This window comes from Balaenoptera borealis (genome assembly GCF_965194805.1).
Source record: "Balaenoptera borealis genome assembly, chromosome: 4".
Taxonomy (NCBI): Eukaryota; Metazoa; Chordata; class Mammalia; order Artiodactyla; family Balaenopteridae; genus Balaenoptera; species Balaenoptera borealis.
In genome coordinates, this window is record NC_138861.1 from 20,902,894 (window position 1) to 20,921,674 (window position 18,781).

An 18,781-nucleotide genomic window follows, 5' to 3' on the forward strand; every position below is an offset into this window, starting at 1 on the left:
TAACACGTTCCCTTATCCTAACCCGTACCCTAAACCGAGCCCTAACCCTAACCCTAACCCTAACCCTAACCCTAACGGTAACCCATACCCTACGCCGTACCAGAACCCCTCCCCGAACCCGTACCCTAAGCTGTACCCTAAGCCTAACCCTCAGCCTAACCCTAACCCTAGGCTACCCTTGACTGCTTCTGCCTCCAATAGATTTCCTGAGCACTAGTGTTTTAAGGAACAGCTGAAAAAGAGAATCCTAATGTGATTTCTTCATAATGGGTGTGTTCCTTATCTTATCCTAGTGTCTAAACTCTTCTCCATGGCTGGACCCCCAAATAATATTCCTTTACGTGCTAAGGGGTATCTAGAGAGTGGGATAGGTTTAATAACTAACCTAAACCTAACGCGTACCCTAACCCTAACCCCTACCCTAACCCTAACACGTACCCTAATCCTAACCCGTACCCTAAACCGAGCCCTAACCCTAACACTAACCCTAAACCTAACCCTAACCCATACCGTACGCCGTACCCGAACCCCTCCCCGAACCCGTACCCTAAGCCGTACCCTAAGCCTAACCCTAAGCCTAACCCTAACCCTAGGCTACCCTTGACTGCTTCTGCCTCCCATAGATTTCCTAAGCACTAGTGTTTTAAGGAACAGCTTAAAAACAGAATCCTAATGTGATTTCTTTATAATGGGTGTGTTCCTTATCTTATCCTAGTGTCTAAACTCTTCTCCATGGCTGGACCCCCAAATAATATTCCTTTACGTGCTAAGGGGTATCTAGAGAGTGGGATAGGTTTAATAACTACCCTAACCCTAACGCGTACCCTAACCCTAACACGTACCCTAACCCTAACACATACCCTAAACCTAACCCATAACCTAAACCGAGCCCTAACCCTAACACTAACCCTAACCCTAACCCTAACCCATACCCTATGCCGTACCTGAACCCCTCCCCAAACCCGTACCCTAAGCCGTACCCTAAGCCTAACCCTAAGCCTAACCCTAACCCTAACCCTAGGCTACCCTTGACTGCTTCTGCCTCCAATAGATTTCCTAAGCACTAGTGTTTTAAGGAACAGCTGAAAAAGAGAATCGTAATGTGATTTCTTTATAATGGGTGTGTTCCTTATCTTATGCTAGTGTCTAAACTCTTCTCCATGGCTGGACCCCCAAATAATATTCCTTTACGTGCTAAGGGGTATCTAGAGAGTGGGATAGGTTTAATAACTACCCTAACCCTAACGCGTACCCTAACCCTAACCCCTACCCTAACCGTAACACGTACCCTAATCCTAACCCGTAACCTAAACCGAGCCCTAACCCTAACACTAACCCTAACCCTAACCCTAACCCATACCCTACGCCGTACCCGACCCCCTCCCCGAAGCCGTACCCTAAGCCGTACCCTAAGCCTAACCCTAAGCCTAACCCTAACCCTAGGCTACCGTTGACTGCTTCTGCCTCCAATAGGTTTCGTAAGCACTAGTGTTTTAAGGAACAGCTTAAAAAGAGAATCCTAAAGTGATTTCTTTATAATGGGTGTGTTCCTTATCTTATCCTAGTGTCTAAACTCTTCTCCATGGCTGCACCCCCAAATAATATTCCTTTACGTGCGAAGGGGTATCTAGAGAGTGGGATAGGTTTAATAACTACCCTAACCCTAACGCGTACCCTAACCCTAACGCCTACCCTAACCCTAACACGTACCCTAAACCTAACCCGTAACCTAAACCGAGCCCTAACCCTAACACGAACCCTAACCCTAACAGTAACCCATACCCTACGCTGTACCCGAACCCCTCCCCGATCCCGTACCCTAAGCCGTACCCTAAGCCTAACCCTCAGCCTAACCCTAACCCTAGGCTACCCTTGACTGCTTCTGCCTCCAATAGATTTCCTAAGCACTAGTGTTTTAAGGAACAGCTTAAAAAGAGAATCCTAATGTGATTTCTTTATAATGGGTGTGTTCCTTATCTTATCCTAGTGTCTAAACTCTTCTCCATGGCTGGACCCCCATATAATATTCCTTTACGTGCTAAGGGGTATCTAGAGAGTGGGATAGGTTTAATAACTACCCTAACCCTAACGCGTACCCTAACCCTAACACGTACCCTAACCCTAACACATACCCTAAACCTAACCCATAACCTAAACCGAGCCCTAACCCTAACACTAACCCTAACCCTAACCCTAACCCATACCCTATGCCGTACCTGAACCCCTCCCCAAACCCGTACCCTAAGCCGTACCCTAAGCCTAACCCTAAGCCTAACCCTAACCCTAGGCTACCCTTGACTGCTTCTGCCTCCAATAGATTTCCTAAGCACTAGTGTTTTAAGGAACAGCTGAAAAAGAGAATCGTAATGTGATTTCTTTATAATGGGTGTGTTCCTTATCTTATGCTAGTGTCTAAACTCTTCTCCATGGCTGGACCCCCAAATAATATTCCTTTACGTGCTAAGGGGTATCTAGAGAGTGGGATAGGTTTAATAACTACCCTAACCCTAACGCGTACCCTAACCCTAACCCCTACCCTAACCGTAACACGTACCCTAATCCTAACCCGTAACCTAAACCGAGCCCTAACCCTAACACTAACCCTAACCCTAACCCTAACCCATACCCTACGCCGTACCCGACCCCCTCCCCGAAGCCGTACCCTAAGCCGTACCCTAAGCCTAACCCTAAGCCTAACCCTAACCCTAGGCTACCGTTGACTGCTTCTGCCTCCAATAGGTTTCGTAAGCACTAGTGTTTTAAGGAACAGCTTAAAAAGAGAATCCTAAAGTGATTTCTTTATAATGGGTGTGTTCCTTATCTTATCCTAGTGTCTAAACTCTTCTCCATGGCTGCACCCCCAAATAATATTCCTTTACGTGCGAAGGGGTATCTAGAGAGTGGGATAGGTTTAATAACTACCCTAACCCTAACGCGTACCCTAACCCTAACGCCTACCCTAACCCTAACACGTACCCTAAACCTAACCCGTAACCTAAACCGAGCCCTAACCCTAACACGAACCCTAACCCTAACAGTAACCCATACCCTACGCTGTACACGAACCCCTCCCCGATCCCGTACCCTAAGCCGTACCCTAAGCCTAACCCTCAGCCTAACCCTAACCCTAGGCTACCCTTGACTGCTTCTGCCTCCAATAGATTTCCTAAGCACTAGTGTTTTAAGGAACAGCTTAAAAAGAGAATCCTAATGTGATTTCTTTATAATGGGTGTGTTCCTTATCTTATCCTAGTGTCTAAACTCTTCTCCATGGCTGGACCCCCATATAATATTCCTTTACGTGCTAAGGGGTATCTAGAGAGTGGGATAGGTTTAATAACTACCCTAACCCTAACGCGTACCCTAACCCTAACACGTACCCTAATCCTAACCCGTACCCTAAACCGAGCCCTAACCCTAACACTAACCGTAACCCTAACCCTAACCCATACCCTACGCCGTACCCGAACCCCTCCCCGAACCCGTACCCGAAGCCGTACCCTAAGCCTAACCCTAAGCCTAACTCTAACCCTAGGCTACCCTTGACTGCTTCTGCCTCCAATAGATTTCCTAAGCACTAGTGTTTTAAGGAACAGCTGAAAAAGAGAATCCTAATGTGATTTCTTTATAATGGGTGTGATCCTTATCTTATCCTAGTGTCTAAACTCTTCTCCATGGCTGGACCCCCAAATAATATTCCTTTACGTGCTAAGGGGTATCTAGAGAGAGGGATAGGTTTAATAACTACCCTAACCCTAACGCGTACCCTAACCCTAACTCCTACCCTAAACCTAACATGTACCCTAATCCTAAACCATACCCTAAACCGAGCCCTAACCCTAACACTAACCCTAACCCTAACCCTAACCCATACCCTACGCCGTACCCGACCCCCTCCCCGAAGCCGTACCCTAAGCCGTACCCTAAGCCTAACCCTAAGCCTAACACTAACCCTAGGCTTCCGTTGACTGCTTCTGCCTCCTATAGGTTTCCTTAGCACTAGTGTTTTAAGGAACAGCTTAAAAAGAGAATCCTAATGTGATTTCTTTATAATGGGTGTGTTCCTTATCTTATCCTAGTGTCTAAACTCTTCTCCATGGCTGGACCCCCAAATAATATTCCTTTACGTGCTAAGGGGTATCTAGAGAGTGGGATAGGTTTAATAACTACCCTAACCCTAACGCGTACCCTAACCCTAACCCCTACCCTAACCCTAACACGTACCCTTATCCTAACCCGTACCCTAAACCGAGCCCTAACCCTAACCCTAACCCTAACCCTAACCCTAACCCATACCTTACGCCGTACCCGAACCCCTCCCCGAACCCGAACCCTAAGCTGTACCCTAAGCCCAACTCTCAGCCTAACCCTAACCCTAGGATACCCTTGACTGCTTCTGCCTCCAATAGATTTCCTAAGCACTAGTGTTTTAAGGAACAGCTGAAAAAGAGAATCCTAATGTTATTTCTTTATAATGGGTGTGTTCCTTATCTTATCCTAGTGTCTAAACTCTTCTCCATGGCTGGACCCCCAAATAATATTCCTTTACGTGCTAAGGGGTATCTAGAGAGTGGGATAGGTTTAAGAACTACCCTAACCCTAACGCGTACCCTAACCCTAACCCCTACCCTAACCCTAACACGTACCCTAATCCTAACCCGTACCCTAAACCGAGCCCTAACCCTAACACTAACCCTAACCCTAACCCTAACCCATACCCTACGCCGTACCCGACCCCCTCCCCGAAGCCGTACCCTAAGCCGTACCCTAAGCCTAACCCTAAGCCTAACCCTAACCCTAGGCTTCCGTTGACTGCTTCTGCCTCCTATAGGTTTCCTAAGCACTAGTGTTTTAAGGAACAGCTTAAAAAGAGAATCCTAATGTGATTTCTTTATAATGGGTGTGTTCCTTATCTTATCCTAGTGTCTAAACTCTTCTCCATGGCTGGACCCCCAAATAATATTCCTTTACGTGCTAAGGGGTATCTAGAGAGTGGGATAGGTTTAATAACTACCCTAACCCTAACGCGTACCCTAACCCTAACCCCTACCCTAACCCTAACACGTACCCTTATCCTAACCCGTACCCTAAACCGAGCCCTAACCCTAACCCTAACCCTAACCCTAACCCTAACCCATACCCTACGCCGTACCCGAACCCCTCCCCGAACCCGTACCCTAAGCTGTACCCTAAGCCTAACCCTCAGCCTAACCCTAACCCTAGGCTACCCTTGACTGCTTCTGCCTCCAATAGATTTCCTAAGCACTAGTGTTTTAAGGAACAGCTGAAAAAGAGAATCCTAATGTTATTTCTTTATAATGGGTGTGTTCCTTATCTTATCCTAGTGTCTAAACTCTTCTCCATGGCTGGACCCCCAAATAATATTCCTTTACGTGCTAAGGGGTATCTAGAGAGTGGGATAGGTTTAAGAACTACCCTAACCCTAACGCGTACCCTAACCCTAACCCCTACCCTAACCCTAACACGTACCCTAATCCTAACCCGTACCCTAAACCGAGCCCTAACCCTAACACTAACCCTACCCCTAACCCATACCCTACGCCGTACCCGAACCCCTCCCCGAACCCGTACCCGAAGCCGTACCCTCAGCCTAACCCTAACCCTAGGCTACCCTTGACTGCTTCTGCCTCCAATAGATTTCCTAAGCACTAGTGTTTTAAGGAACAGCTGAAAAAGAGAATCCTAATGTGATTTCTTTATAATGGGTGTGTTCCTTATCTTATCCTAGTGTCTAAACTCTTCTCCATGGCTGGACCCCCAAATAATATTCCTTTACGTGCTAAGGGGTATCTAGAGAGTGGGATAGGTTTAATAACTACCCTAACCCTAACGCGTACCCTAACCCTAACCCCTACCCTAACCCTACCACGTACCCTTATCCTAACCCGTACCCTAAACCGAGCCCTAACCCTAACCCTAACCCTAACCCTAACCCTAACCCATACCCTACGCCGTACCCGAACCCCTCCCCGAACCCGTACCCTAAGCTGTACCCTAAGCCTAACCCTCAGCCTAACCCTAACCCTAGGCTACCCTTGACTGCTTCTGCCTCCAATAGATTTCCTAAGCACTAGTGTTTTAAGGAACAGCTGAAAAAGAGAATCCTAATGTGATTTCTTCATAATGGGTGTGTTCCTTATCTTATCCTAGTGTCTAAACTCTTCTCCATGGCTGGACCCCCAAATAATATTCCTTTACGTGCTAAGGGGTATCTAGAGAGTGGGATAGGTTTAATAACTAACCTAAACCTAACGCGTACCCTAACCCTAACCCCTACCCTAACCCTAACACGTACCCTAATCCTAACCCGTACCCTAAACCGAGCCCTAACCCTAACACTAACCCTAAACCTAACCCTAACCCATACCGTACGCCGTACCCGAACCCCTCCCCGAACCCGTACCCTAAGCCGTACCCTAAGCCTAACCCTAAGCCTAACCCTAACCCTAGGCTACCCTTGACTGCTTCTGCCTCCCATAGATTTCCTAAGCACTAGTGTTTTAAGGAACAGCTTAAAAACAGAATCCTAATGTGATTTCTTTATAATGGGTGTGTTCCTTATCTTATCCTAGTGTCTAAACTCTTCTCCATGGCTGGACCCCCAAATAATATTCCTTTACGTGCTAAGGGGTATCTAGAGAGTGGGATAGGTTTAATAACTACCCTAACCCTAACGCGTACCCTAACCCTAACACGTACCCTAATCCTAACCCGTACTTTAAACCGAGCCCTAACCCTAACACTAACCGTATCCCTAACCCTAACCCATACCCTACGCCGTACCCGAACCCCTCCCCGAACGCGTACCCGAAGCCGTACCCTAAGCTTAACCCTAAGCCTAACCCTAACCCTAGGCTACCCTTGACTGCTTCTGTCTCCAATACATTTCCTAAGCACTAGTGTTTTAAGGAACAGCTGAAAAAGAGAATCCTAATGTGATTTCTTTATAATGGGTGTGTTCCTTATCTTATCCTAGTGTCTAAACTCTTCTCCATGGCTGGACCCCCAAATAATATTCCTTTACGTGCTAAGGGGTATCTAGAGAGTGGGATAGGTTTAATAACTACTCTAACGCTAACGCGTACCCTAACCCTAACCCCTACCCTAACCCTAACACGTACCCTAATCCTAACCCGTACCCTAAACTGAGCCCTAACCCTAACACTAACCCTAACCCTAACACATACCCTACGCCGTACCCGAACCCCTCCCCGAACCCGTACCCGAAGCCGTACCCTAAGCCTAACCCTAAGCCTAACCCTAACCCTAGGCTACCCTTGACTGCTTCTGCCTCCAATAGATTTCCTAAGCACTAGTGTTTTAAGGAACAGCTTAAAAAGAGAATCCTAATGTGATTTCTTAATAGTGGGTGTGTTCCTTATCTTATTCTAGTGTCTAAACTCTTCTCCATGGCTGGACCCCCAAATAATATTCCTTTACGTGCTAAGGGGTATCTAGAGAGTGGGATAGGTTTAATAACTACCCTAAACCTAAAGCGTACCCTAACCCTAACCCCTACCCTAACCCTAACACGTACCCTAATCCTAACCCGTACCCTAAACCGAGCCCTAACCCTAACACTAACCCTAACCCTAACACTAACCCATACCCTACGCCGTACCCGAACCCCTCCCCGAACCCGTACCCGAAGCCGTACCCTAAGCCTAACCCTAAGCCTAACCCTAACCCTAGGCTACCCTTGACTGCTTCTGCCTCCAATAGATTTCCTAAGCACTAGTGTTTTAAGGAACAGCTTAAAAAGAGAATCCTAATGTGATTTCTTTATAATGGGTGTGTTCCTTATCTTATCCTAATGTCTAAACTCTTCTCCATGGCTGGACCCCCAAATAATATTCCTTTACGTGCTAAGGGGTATCTAGAGAGTGGGATAGGTTTAATAACTACCCTAACCCTAACGCGTACCCTAACCCTAACCCCTACCCTAACACTAACACGTACCATAACCATAACCTGTTCCGTAAACCGAGCCCTAACCCTAACACTAACCCTAACCCTAACCCATACCCTACGCCGTACCCGAACCCCTCCCCGAACCCATACCGTAAGCCGTACCCTAAGCCTAACCCTAAGCCTAACCCTAACCATAGGCTACCCTTGACTGCTTCTGTCTCCAATATATTTCCTAAGCACTAGTGTTTTAAAGACCAGCTTAAAAAGAGAATCCTATTGTGATTTCTTTATAATGGGTGTGTTCCTTATCTTATCCTAGTGTCTAAACTCTTCCCCATGGCTGAACGCCCAAATAATATTCCTTTACCTGCTAAGGGGTATCTAGAGAGTGGGATAGGTTTAATAACTACCCTAACTCTAACGCGTACCCTAACCCTAACCCCTACCCTAACCCTAACACGTACCCTAATCCTAACCCGTAACCTAAACCGAGCCCTAGCCCTAACACTAACCCTAACCCTAACCCTAACCCATACCCTACGCCGTACCGGAACCCCTCCCCGAACCCGTACCCTAAGCCGTACCCTAAGCCTAACCCTAAGCCTAACCATAACCCTAGGCTACCCTTGTCTGCTTCTGCCTCCAATAGATTTCCTAAGCACTAGTGTTTTAAGGAACAGCTGAAAAACAGAATCCTAATGTGATTTCTTTATAATGGGTGTGTTCCTTATCTTATCCTAGTGTCTAAACTCTTCTCCATGGCTGGACCCCCAAATAATATTCCTTTACGTGCTAAGGGGTATCTAGAGAGTGGGATAGGTTTAATAACTACCCTAAACCTAACGCGTACCCTAACCCTAACCCCTACCCTAACCCTAACACGTACCCTAATCCTAACCCGTACCCTAAACCGAGCCCTAACCCTAACACTAACCCTAACCCTAACAGTAACCCATACCCTACGCTGTACCCGAACCCCTCCCCGAACCCGTACCCTAAGCCTAACCCTAAGCCTAACCCTAACCCTAGGCTACCCTTGACTACTTCTGCCTCCCATAGATTTCCTAAGCACTAGTGTTTTAAGGAACAGCTTAAAAAGAGAATCCTAATGTGATTTCTTTATAATGGGTGTGTTCCTTATCTTATCCTAGTGTCTAAACTCTTCTCCATGGCTGGACCACGAAATAATATTCCTTTACGTGCTAAGGGGTATCTAGAGAGTGGGATAGGTTTAATAACTACCCTAACCCCAACGCGTACCCTAACCCTAACCCCTACCCTAACCCTAACACGTACCCTAATCCTAACCCGTACCCTAAACCGAACCCTAACCCTAACACTAACCCTAACCCTAACCCATACCCTACTCCGTACCCGAACCCCTCCCCAAACCCGTACCCTAAGCCGTACCCTAAGCCTAACCCTAAGCCTAACCCTAACCCTAGGCTACCCTTGACTGCTTCTGCCTCCAATAGATTTCCTAAGCACTAGTGTTTTAAGGAACAGCTGAAAAAGAGAATCCTAATGTGATTTCTTTATAATGGGTGTGTTCCTTATCTTATCCTAGTGTCTAAACTCTTCTCCATGGCTGGACCCCCAAATAATATTCCTTTACGTGCTAAGGGGTATCTAGAGAGTGGGATAGGTTTAATAACTACCCTAACCCTAACGCGTACCCTAACCCTAACCCCTACCCTAACACTAACACGTACCATAACCATAACCTGTTCCGTAAACCGAGCCCTAACCCTAACACTAACCCTAACCCTAACCCATACCCTACGCCGTATCCGAACCCCTCCCCGAACCCATACCGTAAGCCGTACCCTAAGCCTAACCCTAAGCCTAACCCTAACCCTAGGCTACCCTTGACTGCTTCTGTCTCCAATATATTTCCTAAGCACTAGTGTTTTAAAGAACAGCTTAAAAAGAGAATCCTATTGTGATTTCTTTATAATGGGTGTGTTCCTTATCTTATCCTAGTGTCTAAACTCTTCCCCATGGCTGAACGCCCAAATAATATTCCTTTACCTGCTAAGGGGTATCTAGAGAGTGGGATAGGTTTAATAACTACCCTAAACCTAACGCGTACCCTAAACCTAACCCCTACCCTAACCCTAACACGTACCCTAATCCTAACCCGTAACCTAAACCGAGCCCTAGCCCTAACACTAACCCTAACCCTAACCCTAACCCATACCCTACGCCGTACCCGAACCCCTCCCCGAACCCGTACCCTAAGCCGTACCCTAAGCCTAACCCTAAGCCTAACCCTAACCCTAGGCTACCCTTGTCTGCTTCTGCCTCCAATAGATTTCCTAAGCACTAGTGTTTTAAGGAACAGCTGAAAAACAGAATCCTAATGTGATTTCTTTATAATGGGTGTGTTCCTTATCTTATCCTAGTGTCTAAACTCTTCTCCATGGCTGGACCCCCAAATAATATTCCTTTACGTGCTAAGGGGTATCTAGAGAGTGGGATAGGTTTAATAACTACCCTAACCCTAACGCGTACCCTAACCCTAACCCCTACCCTAACCCTAACACGTACCCTAATCCTAACCCGTACCCTAAACCGAGCCCTAACCCTAACACTAACCCTAACCCTAACAGTAACCCATACCCTACGCTGTACCCGAACCCCTCCCCGAACCCGTACCCTAAGCCTAACCCTAAGCCTAACCCTAACCCTAGGCTACCCTTGACTACTTCTGCCTCCCATAGATTTCCTAAGCACTAGTGTTTTAAGGAACAGCTTAAAAAGAGAATCCTAATGTGATTTCTTTATAATGGGTGTGTTCCTTATCTTATCCTAGTGTCTAAACTCTTCTCCATGGCTGGACCACGAAATAATATTCCTTTACGTGCTAAGGGGTATCTAGAGAGTGGGATAGGTTTAATAACTACCCTAACCCCAACGCGTACCCTAACCCTAACCCCTAACCTAACCCTAACACGTACCCTAATCCTAACCCGTACCCTAAACCGAGCCCTAACCCTAACACTAACCCTAACCCTAACCCTAACCCATACCCTACGCCATACCCGAACCCCTCCCCGAACCCGTACCCTAAGCCGTACCCTAAGCCTAACCCTAAGCCTAACCCTAACCCTAGGCTACCCTTGACTGCTTCTGCCTCCCATAGATTTCCTAAGCACTAGTGTTTTAAGGAACAGCTGAAAAAGAGAATCCTAATGTGATTTCTTTATAATGGATGTGTTCCTTATCTTATCCTAGTGTCTAAACTCTACTCCATGGCTGGACCCCCAAATAATATTCCTTTACGTGCTAAGGGGTATCTAGAGAGTGGGATAGGTTTAATAACTACCCTAACCCTAATGCGTACCCTAACCCTAACCCCTACCCTAACCCTAACACGTACCCTAATCCTAACCCGTACCCTAAACCGAGCCCTAACCCTAACACTAACCCTAACCCTAACCCTAACCCATACCCTCTGCCGTACCCGAACCCCTCCCCGAACCCATACACTAAGCGGTACCCTAAGCCTAACACCAAGCCTAACACTTACCCTAGGCTACCCTTGACTGCTTCGGCCTCCCATAGATTTCCTAAGCACTAGTGTTTTAAGGAACAGCTTAAAAAGAGAATCCTAATGTGATTTCTTTATAATGGGTGTGTTCCTTATCTTATCCTAGTGTCTAAACTCTTCTCCATGGCTGGACCACGAAATAATATTCCTTTACGTGCTAAGGGGTATCTAGAGAGTGGGATAGGTTTAATAACTACCCTAACCCCAACGCGTACCCTAACCCTAACCCCTAACCTAACCCTAACACGTACCCTAATCCTAACCCGTAACCTAAACCGAGCCCTAACCCTAACACTAACCCTAACCCTAACCCTAACCCATACCCTACGCCATACCCGAAACCCTCCCCGAACCCGTACCCTAAGCCGTACCCTAAGCCTAACCCTAAGCCTAACCCTAACCCTAGGCTACCCTTGACTGCTTCTGTCTCCAATAGATTTCCTAAGCACTAGTGTTTTAAAGAACAGCTTAAAAAGAGAATCCTATTGTGATTTCTTTATAATGGGTGTGTTCCTTATCTTATCCTAGTGTCTAAACTCTTCTCCATGGCTGAACCCCCAAATAATATTCCTTAACGTGCTAAGGGGTATCTAGAGAATGGGATAGGTTTAATAACTACCCAGCCCTAACGCGTACCCTAACCCTAACCCCTACCCTAACCCTAACACGTACCCTAATCCTAACCCGTACCCTAAACCGACCCCTAACCCTAACACTAACCCTAACCCTAACCCTAACCCATACCCTACGCCGTACCCGAACCCCTCCCCGAACCCGTACCCGAAGCCGTACCCTAAGCCTAACCCTAAGCCTAACCCCAACCCTAGGCTACCCTTGACTGCTTCTGCCTCCAATAGATTTCCTAAGCACTAGTGTTTTAAGGAACAGCTTAAAAAGAGAATCCTAATGTGATTTCTTTATAATGGGTGTGTTCCTTATCTTATCCTAGTGTCTAAACTCTTCTCCATGGCTGAACGCCCAAATAATATTCCTTTACCTGCTAAGGGGTATCTAGAGAGTGGGATAGGTTTAATAACTACCCTAAACCTAACGCGTACCCTAAACCTAACCCCTACCCTAACCCTAACACGTACCCTAATCCTAACCCGTAACCTAAACCGAGCCCTAGCCCTAACACTAACCCTAACCCTAACCCTAACCCATACCCTACGCCGTACCCGAACCCTTCCCCGAACCCGTACCCTAAGCCGTACCCTAAGCCTAACCCTAAGCCTAACCCTAACCCTAGGCTACCCTTGTCTGCTTCTGCCTCCAATAGATTTCCTAAGCACTAGTGTTTTAAGGAACAGCTGAAAAACAGAATCCTAATGTGATTTCTTTATAATGGGTGTGTTCCTTATCTTATCCTAGTGTCTAAACTCTTCTCCATGGCTGGACCCCCAAATAATATTCCTTTACGTGCTAAGGGGTATCTAGAGAGTGGGATAGGTTTAATAACTACCCTAAACCTAAAGCGTACCCTAACCCTAACCCCTACCCTAACCCTAACACGTACCCTAATCCTAACCCGTACCCTAAACCGAGCCCTAACCCTAACACTAACCCTAACCCTAACACTAACCCATACCCTACGCCGTACCCGAACCCCTCCCCGAACCCGTACCCGAAGCCGTACCCTAAGCCTAACCCTAAGCCTAACCCTAACCCTAGGCTACCCTTGACTGCTTCTGCCTCCAATAGATTTCCTAAGCACTAGTGTTTTAAGGAACAGCTTAAAAAGAGAATCCTAATGTGATTTCTTTATAATGGGTGTGTTCCTTATCTTATCCTAATGTCTAAACTCTTCTCCATGGCTGGACCCCCAAATAATATTCCTTTACGTGCTAAGGGGTATCTAGAGAGTGGGATAGGTTTAATAACTACCCTAACCCTAACGCGTACCCTAACCCTAACCCCTACCCTAACACTAACACGTACCATAACCATAACCTGTTCCGTAAACCGAGCCCTAACCCTAACACTAACCCTAACCCTAACCCATACCCTACGCCGTACCCGAACCCCTCCCCGAACCCATACCGTAAGCCGTACCCTAAGCCTAACCCTAAGCCTAACCCTAACCATAGGCTACCCTTGACTGCTTCTGTCTCCAATATATTTCCTAAGCACTAGTGTTTTAAAGAACAGCTTAAAAAGAGAATCCTATTGTGATTTCTTTATAATGGGTGTGTTCCTTATCTTATCCTAGTGTCTAAACTCTTCCCCATGGCTGAACGCCCAAATAATATTCCTTTACCTGCTAAGGGGTATCTAGAGAGTGGGATAGGTTTAATAACTACCCTAAACCTAACGCGTACCCTAACCCTAACCCCTACCCTAACCCTAACACGTACCCTAATCCTAACCCGTAACCTAAACCGAGCCCTAGCCCTAACACTAACCCTAACCCTAACCCTAACCCATACCCTACGCCGTACCCGAACCCCTCCCCGAACCCGTACCCTAAGCCGTAACCTAAGCCTAACCCTAAGCCTAACCATAACCCTAGGCTACCCTTGTCTGCTTCTGCCTCCAATAGATTTCCTAAGCACTAGTGTTTTAAGGAACAGCTGAAAAACAGAATCCTAATGTGATTTCTTTATAATGGGTGTGTTCCTTATCTTATCCTAGTGTCTAAACTCTTCTCCATGGCTGGACCCCCAAATAATATTCCTTTACGTGCTAAGGGGTATCTAGAGAGTGGGATAGGTTTAATAACTACCCTAACCCTAACGCGTACCCTAACCCTAACCCCTACCCTAACCCTAACACGTACCCTAATCCTAACCCGTACCCTAAACCGAGCCCTAACCCTAACACTAACCCTAACCCTAACAGTAACCCATACCCTACGCTGTACCCGAACCCCTCCCCGAACCCGTACCCTAAGCCTAACCCTAAGCCTAACCCTAACCCTAGGCTACCCTTGACTACTTCTGCCTCCCATAGATTTCCTAAGCACTAGTGTTTTAAGGAACAGCTTAAAAAGAGAATCCTAATGTGATTTCTTTATAATGGGTGTGTTCCTTATCTTATCCTAGTGTCTAAACTCTTCTCCATGGCTGGACCACGAAATAATATTCCTTTACGTGCTAAGGGGTATCTAGAGAGTGGGATAGGTTTAATAACTACCCTAACCCCAACGCGTACCCTAACCCTAACCCCTAACCTAACCCTAACACGTACCCTAATCCTAACCCGTACCCTAAACCGAGCCCTAACCCTAACACTAACCCTAACCCTAACCCTAACCCATACCCTACGCCATACCCGAACCCCTCCCCGAACCCGTACCCTAAGCCGTACCCTAAGCCTAACCCTAAGCCTAACCCTAACCCTAGGCTACCCTTGACTGCTTCTGCCTCCCATAGATTTCCTAAGCACTAGTGTTTTAAGGAACAGCTGAAAAAGAGAATCCTAATGTGATTTCTTTATAATGGATGTGTTCCTTATCTTATCCTAGTGTCTAAACTCTACTCCATGGCTGGACCCCCAAATAATATTCCTTTACGTGCTAAGGGGTATCTAGAGAGTGGGATAGGTTTAATAACTACCCTAACCCTAATGCGTACCCTAACCCTAACCCCTACCCTAACCCTAACACGTACCCTAATCCTAACCCGTACCCTAAACCGAGCCCTAACCCTAACACTAACCCTAACCCTAACCCTAACCCATACCCTCTGCCGTACCCGAACCCCTCCCCGAACCCATACACTAAGCGGTACCCTAAGCCTAACACCAAGCCTAACACTTACCCTAGGCTACCCTTGACTGCTTCGGCCTCCCATAGATTTCCTAAGCACTAGTGTTTTAAGGAACAGCTTAAAAAGAGAATCCTAATGTGATTTCTTTATAATGGGTGTGTTCCTTATCTTATCCTAGTGTCTAAACTCTTCTCCATGGCTGGACCACGAAATAATATTCCTTTACGTGCTAAGGGGTATCTAGAGAGTGGGATAGGTTTAATAACTACCCTAACCCCAACGCGTACCCTAACCCTAACCCCTAACCTAACCCTAACACGTACCCTAATCCTAACCCGTAACCTAAACCGAGCCCTAACCCTAACACTAACCCTAACCCTAACCCTAACCCATACCCTACGCCATACCCGAAACCCTCCCCGAACCCGTACCCTAAGCCGTACCCTAAGCCTAACCCTAAGCCTAACCCTAACCCTAGGCTACCCTTGACTGCTTCTGTCTCCAATAGATTTCCTAAGCACTAGTGTTTTAAAGAACAGCTTAAAAAGAGAATCCTATTGTGATTTCTTTATAATGGGTGTGTTCCTTATCTTATCCTAGTGTCTAAACTCTTCTCCATGGCTGAACCCCCAAATAATATTCCTTAACGTGCTAAGGGGTATCTAGAGAATGGGATAGGTTTAATAACTACCCAGCCCTAACGCGTACCCTAACCCTAACCCCTACCCTAACCCTAACACGTACCCTAATCCTAACCCGTACCCTAAACCGACCCCTAACCCTAACACTAACCCTAACCCTAACCCTAACCCATACCCTACGCCGTACCCGAACCCCTCCCCGAACCCGTACCCGAAGCCGTACCCTAAGCCTAACCCTAAGCCTAACCCCAACCCTAGGCTACCCTTGACTGCTTCTGCCTCCAATAGATTTCCTAAGCACTAGTGTTTTAAGGAACAGCTTAAAAAGAGAATCCTAATGTGATTTCTTTATAATGGGTGTGTTCCTTATCTTATCCTAGTGTCTAAACTCTTCTCCATGGCTGAACGCCCAAATAATATTCCTTTACCTGCTAAGGGGTATCTAGAGAGTGGGATAGGTTTAATAACTACCCTAAACCTAACGCGTACCCTAAACCTAACCCCTACCCTAACCCTAACACGTACCCTAATCCTAACCCGTAACCTAAACCAAGCCCTAGCCCTAACACTAACCCTAACCCTAACCCTAACCCATACCCTACGCCGTACCCGAACCCCTCCCCGAACCCGTACCCTAAGCCGTACCCTAAGCCTAACCCTAAGCCTAACCCTAACCCTAGGCTACCCTTGTCTGCTTCTGCCTCCAATAGATTTCCTAAGCACTAGTGTTTTAAGGAACAGCTGAAAAACAGAATCCTAATGTGATTTCTTTATAATGGGTGTGTTCCTTATCTTATCCTAGTGTCTAAACTCTTCTCCATGGCTGGACCCCCAAATAATATTCCTTTACGTGCTAAGGGGTATCTAGAGAGTGGGATAGGTTTAATAACTACCCTAAACCTAAAGCGTACCCTAACCCTAACCCCTACCCTAACCCTAACACGTACCCTAATCCTAACCCGTACCCTAAACCGAGCCCTAACCCTAACACTAACCCTAACCCTAACACTAACCCATACCCTACGCCGTACCCGAACCCCTCCCCGAACCCGTACCCGAAGCCGTACCCTAAGCCTAACCCTAAGCCTAACCCTAACCCTAGGCTACCCTTGACTGCTTCTGCCTCCAATAGATTTCCTAAGCACTAGTGTTTTAAGGAACAGCTTAAAAAGAGAATCCTAATGTGATTTCTTTATAATGGGTGTGTTCCTTATCTTATCCTAATGTCTAAACTCTTCTCCATGGCTGGACCCCCAAATAATATTCCTTTACGTGCTAAGGGGTATCTAGAGAGTGGGATAGGTTTAATAACTACCCTAACCCTAACGCGTACCCTAACCCTAACCCCTACCCTAACACTAACACGTACCATAACCATAACCTGTTCCGTAAACCGAGCCCTAACCCTAACACTAACCCTAACCCTAACCCATACCCTACGCCGTACCCGAACCCCTCCCCGAACCCATACCGTAAGCCGTACCCTAAGCCTAACCCTAAGCCTAACCCTAACCATAGGCTACCCTTGACTGCTTCTGTCTCCAATATATTTCCTAAGCACTAGTGTTTTAAAGAACAGCTTAAAAAGAGAATCCTATTGTGATTTCTTTATAATGGGTGTGTTCCTTATCTTATCCTAGTGTCTAAACTCTTCCCCATGGCTGAACGCCCAAATAATATTCCTTTACCTGCTAAGGGGTATCTAGAGAGTGGGATAGGTTTAATAACTACCCTAAACCTAACGCGTACCCTAACCCTAACCCCTACCCTAACCCTAACACGTACCCTAATCCTAACCCGTAACCTAAACCGAGCCCTAGCCCTAACACTAACCCTAACCCTAACCCTAACCCATACCCTACGCCGTACCCGAACCCCTCCCCGAACCCGTACCCTAAGCCGTAACCTAAGCCTAACCCTAAGCCTAACCATAACCCTAGGCTACCCTTGTCTGCTTCTGCCTCCAATAGATTTCCTAAGCACTAGTGTTTTAAGGAACAGCTGAAAAACAGAATCCTAATGTGATTTCTTTATAATGGGTGTGTTCCTTATCTTATCCTAGTGTCTAAACTCTTCTCCATGGCTGGACCCCCAAATAATATTCCTTTACGTGCTAAGGGGTATCTAGAGAGTGGGATAGGTTTAATAACTACCCTAACCCTAACGCGTACCCTAACCCTAACCCCTACCCTAACCCTAACACGTACCCTAATCCTAACCCGTACCCTAAACCGAGCCCTAACCCTAACACTAACCCTAACCCTAACAGTAACCCATACCCTACGCTGTACCCGAACCCCTCCCCGAACCCGTACCCTAAGCCTAACCCTAAGCCTAACCCTAAGCCTAACCCTAACCCTAGGCTACCCTTGACTGCTTCTGCCTCCCATAGATTTCCTAAGCACTAGTGTTTTAAGGAACAGCTGAAAAAGAGAATCCTAATGTGATTTCTTTATAATGGGTGTGTTCCTTATCTTATCCTAGTGTCTAAACTCTTCTCCATGGCTGGACCACGAAATAATATTCCTTTACGTGCTAAGGGGTATCTAGAGAGTGGGATAGGTTTAATAACTACCCTAACCCCAACGCGTACCCTAACCCTAACCCCTAACCTAACCCTAACACGTACCCTAATCCTAACCCGTACCCTAAACCGAGCCCTAACCCTAACACTAACCCTAACCCTAACCCTAACCCATACCCTACGCCATACCCGAACCCCTCCCCGAACCCGTACCCTAAGCCGTACCCTAAGCCTAACCCTAAGCCTAACCCTAACCCTAGGCTACCCTTGACTGCTTCTGCCTCCCATAGATTTCCTAAGCACTAGTGTTTTAAGGAACAGCTGAAAAAGAGAATCCTAATGTGATTTCTTTATAATGGATGTGTTCCTTATCTTATCCTAGTGTCTAAACTCTACTCCATGGCTGGACCCCCAAATAATATTC

The 18,781-nt window shown here is 46.7% G+C and overlaps 1 long non-coding RNA gene across 1 annotated transcript in view; it reads left to right on the forward strand.

Annotated features, from left to right (window-relative positions):
• The first annotated feature begins 3,550 nt into the window (after window positions 1-3,550).
• The window catches only part of LOC309628131, a 421,265-nt gene continuing 406,034 nt past the window's right edge, over window positions 3,551-18,781 (forward strand). Inside the window, exon 1 of the long non-coding RNA XR_014244192.1 lies at window positions 3,551-3,735. This is a non-coding gene — a long non-coding RNA (uncharacterized lncRNA). The remainder of the gene's footprint in view (window positions 3,736-18,781) is intronic.